This window comes from Limulus polyphemus, unplaced genomic scaffold, assembly GCF_000517525.1.
Source record: "Limulus polyphemus unplaced genomic scaffold, Limulus_polyphemus-2.1.2 Scaffold4556, whole genome shotgun sequence".
Classification (NCBI taxonomy): domain Eukaryota; kingdom Metazoa; phylum Arthropoda; class Merostomata; order Xiphosura; family Limulidae; genus Limulus; species Limulus polyphemus.
In genome coordinates this window covers 70960-80190 of record NW_013670166.1, presented here as the reverse complement: position 1 = coordinate 80190, position 9231 = coordinate 70960, and the positions used below count along the sequence as shown (strand labels likewise).

General features: G+C 34.8%; 1 protein-coding gene across 2 annotated transcripts in view; it reads left to right on the top strand.

Annotated features, from left to right (window-relative positions):
- The first annotated feature begins 746 nt into the window (after positions 1 to 746).
- LOC106471343 (8.6 kDa transglutaminase substrate-like) overlaps positions 747 to 9231 on the top strand; it is an 11547-nt gene continuing 3062 nt past the window's right edge. Inside the window, exon 1 of one of the 2 annotated variants that reach the window (XM_013931942.2) lies at positions 747 to 776. The gene's annotated coding sequence lies outside the window, so the exon portion shown is untranslated. Of the gene's footprint in view, positions 777 to 8485; positions 8590 to 9231 lie in introns of those variants that run through there. The other variant, XM_013931941.2, reaches the window with a different exon arrangement.

Below are 9231 nucleotides of genomic sequence, written 5' to 3'. Positions count from 1 at the left end.
TAGGCTTAGCTGTATTTTCGTGTTACATTTATTTAGATGATCATAAGAACCAATAGTGTGAGATTTTGTGAGATACATTAGTAACTTCACTGATTACGAAAAGCTTGGCTAGGCTTAGCTGTATTTTCGTGTTACATTTATTTAGCTGATCATAAGAACCAATAGTGTGAGATTTTGTGAGATACATTAGTAACTTCACTGATTACGAAAAGCTTGGCTAGGCTTAGCTGTATTTTCGTGTTACATTTATTTAGCTGATCATAAGAACCAATAGTGTGAGATTTTGTGAGATAAAATAGTAACTTCACTGGTTACGAAAAGCTTGGCTAGTTTTAGCTGTATTTTTGTGTTACATTTATTTAGCTGATCATAAGAACCAATAGTGGTCAAAAAGGGCATTCTAATTAAGCATCCAGCCCATCTCATCTAACACTAAGTGGTTAGAAAATCCATACATCCGCCATGACACACGATGTGCCAACGGATGTGGAAGTTACTTGTGTGATGAGTAAAATAGAAGTTTTCCTACTTGACGAGCGCGCGAACCAACATCTGTACATCAACAAGTTTTACATGAACTATAGACGTAGAATAAACATCCGTTTCGCTTCTATGAATAGGGACGTGTTCCTTCCTTTGCCAGCATCAGTACAACATTTTTTTTTGTTGTTGTTGTTCGTAAACTTATATGATGAAAAAACAATAAAATCATTAGAACAAGTCCAATCATGTTCTAGGTTACTCCAGGGAAAGCAAAATCTGAAAGGAAATTATAGGTAAGCTATTATGTCTAAAGGCTTAGTGGTTAGCTTGTTCAGACTGTGAATCCGATGATTCATGGTTTGCGTCTCACTGTCGAAGAAACTCTGCACTTTGAGGCCGCGGGTGTATTATAAGAGTGACTATCAAATCTCACTATTCGATCAGGGAAGAGTAGGCCAAAAGCTGGTGATGAGTGCTTTTAATTAGTTTATCATTACAAAATTATGGACGGCTATGGGTAGATACATCGCGAAAATTGGACAAACAAAATTCTGCCTAAAACCACGAATAAGTTAGATTTCCAAAATTAGACTCAATCTCTCTTATGTTCATTTCTTCAAGGATGTTATCAGTAAGTTCTAAAAACACCCAATTATCCATGTTTGGAAACACCTGAATGACGAAATGGGATAACGTTTTAAGGCATTTCTTTACCCCTCCCCCCATTTCAATAGGGTATTGTTCTCGTAATGTATTTTTAGTTTGGAAGGTTTATTTATTCATTGGCTCTTAACACTAATATTTTCTTCTATGTATTCAGTGAGCTTAACAGTTAATTATATATATATTTATTAAACATTTTAACCAATACACTCTAAAAAGCTAAGCCTTAATTCTATCAGTATATAGTTGGTGAAGTTGACTGTATTGATGATAATTGTAATTACGATGATTTGTTTAACTTATTAGCGTTATTATGTAGGAAGTGACTATTAAAGTAGTAACAGAGAGAAAGACGGTTTGTTTGTAGTTGAGCAAAAAATTACACAGTCAGCCATCTGTGTTGTGCCAACCACGAGTATCGAAATAACGGTTTTTTAGCGTTATAAGTCCGCACACTTACCGCTAGGGTACGAGCAGAGACGGAAGGGGAGGGAGAAAGTGACGAGAAACCTTATCAACATATGTGGTGAATAAGCTGTATTGTTTTGTTCCAAACAGTATGAACTGTTTGTTTGTTTTTGAATTTCGCGCAAAGCTACACGAGGGCTATCTACGCTAGCCGTCCCTAATTTAGCAGTGAAAGACTAGAGGGAAGGCAGAGAGTCAACAACATCCACCGCAAACTCTTAGGCTATTCTCTTTTACTAACGAATATTGGGATTGACTGTCACATTATAACGCCCCCACGGCTGAAAGGGCGAGCATGTTTGTTGTGACAGGGATTCGAACCCGCGACCCTCTGATTGCGAGTCGAGCGCCCTAACCACCTGGCCATGCCGGACCCAAACAGTATGAAAGGCCTTAAGATTTTCTGAACGGTAAAACGTGTGTTTATAAACACAATGGGTCGTCACAGTAGATCTCTCGGTAAAACTTACCAAAAGGGTAGTTCTCCAGTGCAGGGGGTAGTTGGGTGAACTCAAGCCACTGCCCTATTTTTCTTATGCCCTCAATCATAAAAAAAAATCCACAACTCCTAAAGGATGTGCATGATTCCACACCTTGCTTGTTACGAGGTTTTTAGTTTTAAAATTAACAGAACACAGGGACTTGTGGGTCATTACAGTAAACAATAATGATACTATGGTATTAAGTATTAATAATGTTACGAGGTTTTTAGTTTTAAAATTAATAGAACACAGGAACTTGTGGGTCATTACAGTAAACAATAATGATACTATGGTATTAAGTATTAAACAGGGATTTGTGGGTCATTACAGTAAACAATAATGATACTATGGTATTAAGTATTAAACAGGGATTTGTGGGTCATTACAGTAAACAATAATGATACTATGGTATTAAGTATTAAACAGGGACTTGTGGGTCATTACAGTAAACAATAATGATACTATGGTATTAAGTATTAAACAGGGACTTGTGGGTCATTACAGTAAACAATAATGATACTATGGTATTAAGTATTAAACAGGGATTTGTGGGTCATTACAGTAAACAATAATGATACTATGGTATTAAGTATTAATAAGACCAATTAAATAGGAATAAAAGAGGATACGTTTGCATCTCATGGTATTCTACCCTATGTGTACCAGAGGCATACCACAGTCCCCATAGTCTCCCCTAACACTTCTCTCCCCCCCCAAGAAAAGTCTTGCGAAAAGTGACCCTTATTTTTTGTCAATGAGCCCCTGCCCTTTTAATGTCCTTTGTACAGTGTGTGTGTGTGTGTGTGTGTGTGTGTGGATTTATAAAGAATCATTAAGTGTATTTTCTTGGCTCGAGTTGAATTAAATTTAAAACTGTAAAAAGTTAAATTGCCGTCATCTTCTATTATAAAGAAAGAGTATCCCCACCCCCTTGTTTTTAGCTTTCCTTCTTCTCGGCGTGTTCGATAATCTTCTTACAGTAATCAGTCAATTGGGGGGGGATTTTTAATCTCATCGTTCTAGCCCCTCGGGTTACGTCTAACTTCAACACTTCTACAACGAACACTTTTTTTTGTTGTTGGTTGTGGTGGGAGGGGGATAGGGAATTTGAGGAGGGAAGAGGTTGTAAACAGTCAGTAAATTTTCCTTTTCCAATTGCTCCTTCAGATCTCGTCTTTATTTCATGTTATAATAATTAATGTGCCATTTTTTTTTATAGTTTGTAGTATTTTAAATAACTTGAAAAGTTCCCTGATGATAACAAATAAATGCTGAGATTGTTGAAATCACGATATGACATTCAAAACTCGATTATTTGCACTTTTTATCTTTAATCTGAGGAAGAGACACGAATGTGTCGAAATTAGTTTCTTTCATTTCAATATTTCTAATAGTTTTATACTAACTGCCATAAACTATGCTGTATTCTTTTATTAAAACCTGAGCCCCGCAACAGTTAACTACCAGTTAACTTTAAATTATCCTCAAGTGGGACAGCGGTAATTCTTTAGACTTTCAATGCTTAAAACCAAGGGTTCGATTCCCCGCAGATAGCCCAATGTGACTTTGCTCTAAAAAACAAAGATAACTTTAAAATAGTAAGTTAAGTTCCGAAAATATTCTCCTTTAAATCTTATACAATTTTTATTGCCATGATGTTATTATTTTCTACGACACTCTATGCTTCTTTATAAGTATTATTATCATTAAACCTACTTTCTGTAGTCTGTACGTGATGAATTATACTAAACTTTTACCATTAATGTTTTCAACACACGTTTAAGAATTAACACTTCCGTAGGCGGTAAGTAAACAGACTGACAACGCTAAAAATCCAGAGGGTGACTGTTTAAAAAGAAACAGATTACCGCTTCCTATCATTTACACAGCTTTACAACCCTCCCAAGGATCCTTGGTGGGACAACGGTTAGTTTACGGACGTACAACGCTAAATTTCGAGGTTAGATCCCCGCGGTGGACATAGTAGATAACCCATTGTAGACAAACGGACACTGATGTATAGGAGTGGAGAAGTAAGAACTGCAGTATATAGTGTAATAGCATGATCACAAAACAAATAATTTTCAAAAGGTTGGTGAGCCTTCTGGTTATTTCAAAAGTTGATGGTGTTGAAACTCGTGTCATCAATTTACAAGAAAATTTATTGTGTCAATAAGAACTTACAATTCTGAGAAGTCTTGAGTCAAGACGAATTTGGGAAATCCCTTAGCTGTAAATAGATTATTACATCTATCCTCCATCTTTTTTTACTTAAGCATTCTCAGAAAATAAATCCTTATCTGTTACTGCTGAAGATACAAATACGTTAATAGCATGCAATATCTATCAAGTATGAATGACAAATTCCTGAGCTATGTAATACAAGCCTGAAGTGTGGTTTGTTATGACTGTTTACAGCAATCGACGAGTGATATGTATAAGAACCTACAAACATTCGGTGTTGGAGAATGTATTTAGCTGGAAGTAAATTGACCTACAAAGATGGCCTGGTGGATCGCGAATTCGAATCCCGTTACCAAACATGCTCGCCCTTTCAGCCGTAGGGGCGTTATAACGTATTAGTCAATCCCACTATTTGTTGTTAAAAATCAGCTCAAGAATTGGTGGTGGGTGGTGTTGACCAGATGCATTCCCTCCGGTCTTTCACTGCAAAATTAGGGACGGCTAGCGCAGATAGCCCTCGAGTAGCTTTGCACGAACTAATTAACACGCTCATACTGTACAGTGTAGCAACAAGTCAAACATTACTTTTTATAACTTCTACAGACTGAGAAATGTTCCAATATCGTTCTTGTTTCAGATCATGATCGAGGTCTATATTCTGATTCAATAATTATGTACTATAGCGTCGCCTTTTATATTATAGCGATACTGAAAGAAAAATCAAACTAGTCTTGTTCAATAACCTTCCTACAATGACCTCCCACGACCACTTTAGTGGGCAGAAACAAAACATTTCTGAGCATGTTGCTACACAACAATGAAATTCTTTATTTAAAAAAACAGTCAACACCCAAGATTTGATTGTCTGTTAATTAGGCTTAATAAGAATTGTTTGAGTCATCACGGGGCAGAATGAAAGTAGACGAGACAAAAAAACAAAAACAAAAAACAACATACAATAAACTTACTTATAAAAACTCGCTATTACAACATGCCGTGCATGCAGCTTTTAAATTATTGAATTGAAACAATACCAATATATAATTGTAAACATGTATACAGACTATACGTAAGTACAGATGCTCAACATAATTATATAATAATATACAAAATGCATTGTTAATAAATATATGTTCAAGTCTATACAATGATAATTCAATGTCTAATTTCATTCTGTCTGATTATGCCCCAGAGAAATGTGGTCAAAACGTGTCGCTAAATATTTGTTTTGGATTAATGAATAATTATGGCTTAAAAGGTGTATTACTTATTCAATTGAATACCACGAGACACATGAGCAGACCAATGAAAAATTCACGCTTTCATTATTTAGAGGAGGGATAAATATCAGAATGGCTAAAACCATTCTAGAATGTTATTACAATTATCAAGTAATTTGTTTGCGTTATCAAAGTCAAAGTTGCTGACTTATATTGCATCCATAAGTCACTGGGTTGGACAATTAGGTTTAACTTGATTTTTTTTTTTTGGGGGGGGGGTAATTTTTAGCTTGTGAAATTATGATTTTGTAAAAAGCTGCTGTGATCACAAAATAATTTTGTGGTATTTGTAAAGGCTAAACGGTAAACCCCAGAGCTTATAACACTAAACATCGAGATTTAGTTTCTGCGGTGGAAACAGCACAGATAACTCATTATAAACATTTGTAAGTTATCATTTTATACTACTAAAATATGAGGTTCGATTCCTGCGATTGAACCAGAGTAGATAGTCCATTAAGTAGCTTTGTGTTTAACAATTAAAAAAATATATATAATTTTGAAGAATCATAACGTGCCTATAAACAATTAATTAGTTTGGTCTTCATTCATCGGTAAGTCTGAAAGTTAATAACGTACAACTTAGGTCTCGATACTTACAGTGGGCTCAGTATAGATAGCCCATTGTGCAACTTTGTGCTTAACAAGAAACAAACCCAATAAATGATCACTTTTATATGATGTATAGTTTTTTTTTTTATTAATTCACGATTTACATAATGCTGTAAGTTTAACTCATAGTTAAATGTTAAGGGCCTTTTTCTACACGAAACACAAAACATTTTCCCAATACATAGTTATGTGTAGGTTTAAACTTTAACTATGGCATAAAAAAGAAGAACTTGCCAAACCTGTTTCTCTCAAAGACAGGAAAAGCCTGTTTTCTTTCAGAAAGGGAATCCTTGGTTTTCCTCTTATCCTTAAATCCAGGTCATGACCTTTCACGACCACTTTAGTGAGTAGAAGCAAACTATTTCTGAGCATGTTGCTATACAACAGTGACATTCTATAAAAAAAAATGAAATGAAATTCACCCCCCAAGATATGATTGTCTGTTAATCAGGCTTAACAACAACTATAACACTATTATTCATTAGTGAAATGTAAAAACGTTCAGGAAATAGTCAGATAAGACAAAAGTGGCGAAAACTAAGTTTTACAAGTCCTAGTAGAACGGGGAATACCGTTTAAGTAACACTATTTCTATGACAAGTCAGAGTAATTCACCTTCCTCAGGTTTTAGATAACATTTTCCTTCATCGGCAGTCTAACACCACGAAGTCTGTAAAGAAAACAACATTATATTATTTTAAATTTGGGTTTCACCTTCACCACAAGTAGTTCTGTTTTCTACTTCAGGTCATAGTTTTGTTTCCTCCCCTTCCCAGTGGTGGACACAACACAGACAGCCCATTGTGTAGCTTTGTGCTTAACAAAAAAATAAGCGTAGTTTTTTTCAAATAAAACATACAAAAAGTAAAGTTTTATGAAACACATTAAGAAAAATGCATCATTTTTTTTAACACTGGTTAATGTAGTTAAATAATTCTATAACGTTAAACAATCTACGTATTGAATTTCCTTTATACATTGTGTTATGTAAATAATTTTGGAATGTTGTTGAAGACGTAAAAATATGCTTATAGAACAGGGTATGACCTAATTAGTTTTTATGTTTATCTTGTAAGCAATCTGTATTCGATTTTTTCTTTAATGTTAATTTTATTCACACAAACAGTTTTTTTTTTATTATTTACTATACATTTTTGTTATCATGAGGATTATTTTGCATTGTTAGCTTAGTATATGTATTAGGCCTAACCTAAATCTATTAAGCTGTCTGAATCTTGAGATATTATTGGAATTACAAATTACAAGCGAAAATATTTATCGATAACAGCGAGTGGACACAACTGATGGTTTAATGCATTACAGTTATTATAAAATCTTGTTTTATGGCATTTCATACTTCTGAATAGGCTTAATTCAGATGTTATTTATAAAATAATATTACCAACATTGTGTATATAAATATTGTGAATTAATGACGAAGCTAACCCTAGAATTACTGTTGGGATTCATATTCCATCGACTATTTTAAACACATATTTCCCAACTATATATATATATATATGCATCAAGTTGTTTGTGGACCATGCCCTATTTTGTTTGTTACAGGATACCTATAAACAAATGAACATAAATATACCATCAACATTGCAATTAATCTCACTAATTATTTCTAGTGCCCCCTATTTATTGTGTATAGAAATGAATCATTTTAAGTAATATTTTCATCAGTTCTTTACACCAAGTCTTGTAACATGGCAAAAACATACAATTACTCAATATGATGCATGATCTGGGCCCCCTACCGGTAGTAACGGTGCGTAAACAAGACAGTTCTTTGAGAGAGATGACATGTCTCTCTGACTGTTAGCTTGCAACATCAATCTATGACAACACGTTTCTGAGTTTACAGCTGGTAAAACCAATTGTAATTATAATAATACGCCGTATACGTTGGACATCTATTGTCCACTGGATCCTGTACGTGTCTCGAAACGTCCGCTGTTTCTGTATGCACTCAGGAAACGCTTTCAATATGCACCACAGGTGGCGTTGCGCAAAACACACATAAAACCTGGCCTCATAAGCAACAAGTTTCTGGAATTCAGCGAGAAAAACAAACAAAAAAATGTTATACATTACATAAGACTTTAAAATGGCAACCAGAGATAACATGGCATGAAAGTAATAGAAAAAAAAAGCAAACATAACATAACATACTTAACTTATACGAAGAAGATTGCGAATACATCAGTCAACAGTTGAAGGGGAAACAGAAGCAAAAAAAAAACAACAGATAATGTCAATCCACCGCCCACAAAAATGACGTCAGCACCTATAGTAAACCCGCCTCTTCATCCTTCTGTTCGTATGTATAAAAACTGCGTTTCGCTTGTTAGTTCAATTTTTTCTCTCCCCAGAATTGCTTCTGTGTTTCAAAATCTTTCACTAGACTGAAGGTAAGCTATAATCTATATTTCCATTAAATGCATTTTATACAGTGTACACATCATTAGAAATATGTCCGAAGTGTAAATATCATTCATATAGTCTTTATTTCTTTTGTTTAGTATTTCAATAACTGTTTTGCCTAATTTCAGTTACTACTTATTTGAACTTCTATTTTAAAAACGACTTGCAGCACTAGAAACCGGATTTCGATACCCGTGGTGGACAAAGCACAGATAGCCCTTTGTGTTGCTATGTGCTTAACTACAACCAACCAACCGTTTTGAAATCTAGCCATTAGTAAAAGGCCATATAACTAACAACGTTTAACGACTAGAAAGTCAAAATTCTTAGAAATGTGGGTTTTGTTACGTCACTCAGAAATGCGCGAGACTTGTTTAGGTTATATCTGTAACTTCCCCAAACTAAATTAACTGAAGTATTTACACTTTACACTTTAGAGGTTGAACATTAACGTTTATTAATATAAATAACAGCATGTCAGGTTTGGTGGGAATATCACGGCATGTCAGGTTTGGTGGGAATATCACGGCATGTCAGGTTTGGTGAGAATATCACGGCATGTCAGGTTTGGTGAGAATATCACGGCATGTCAGGTTTGGTGAGAATATCACGGCATGTCAGGTTTGGTG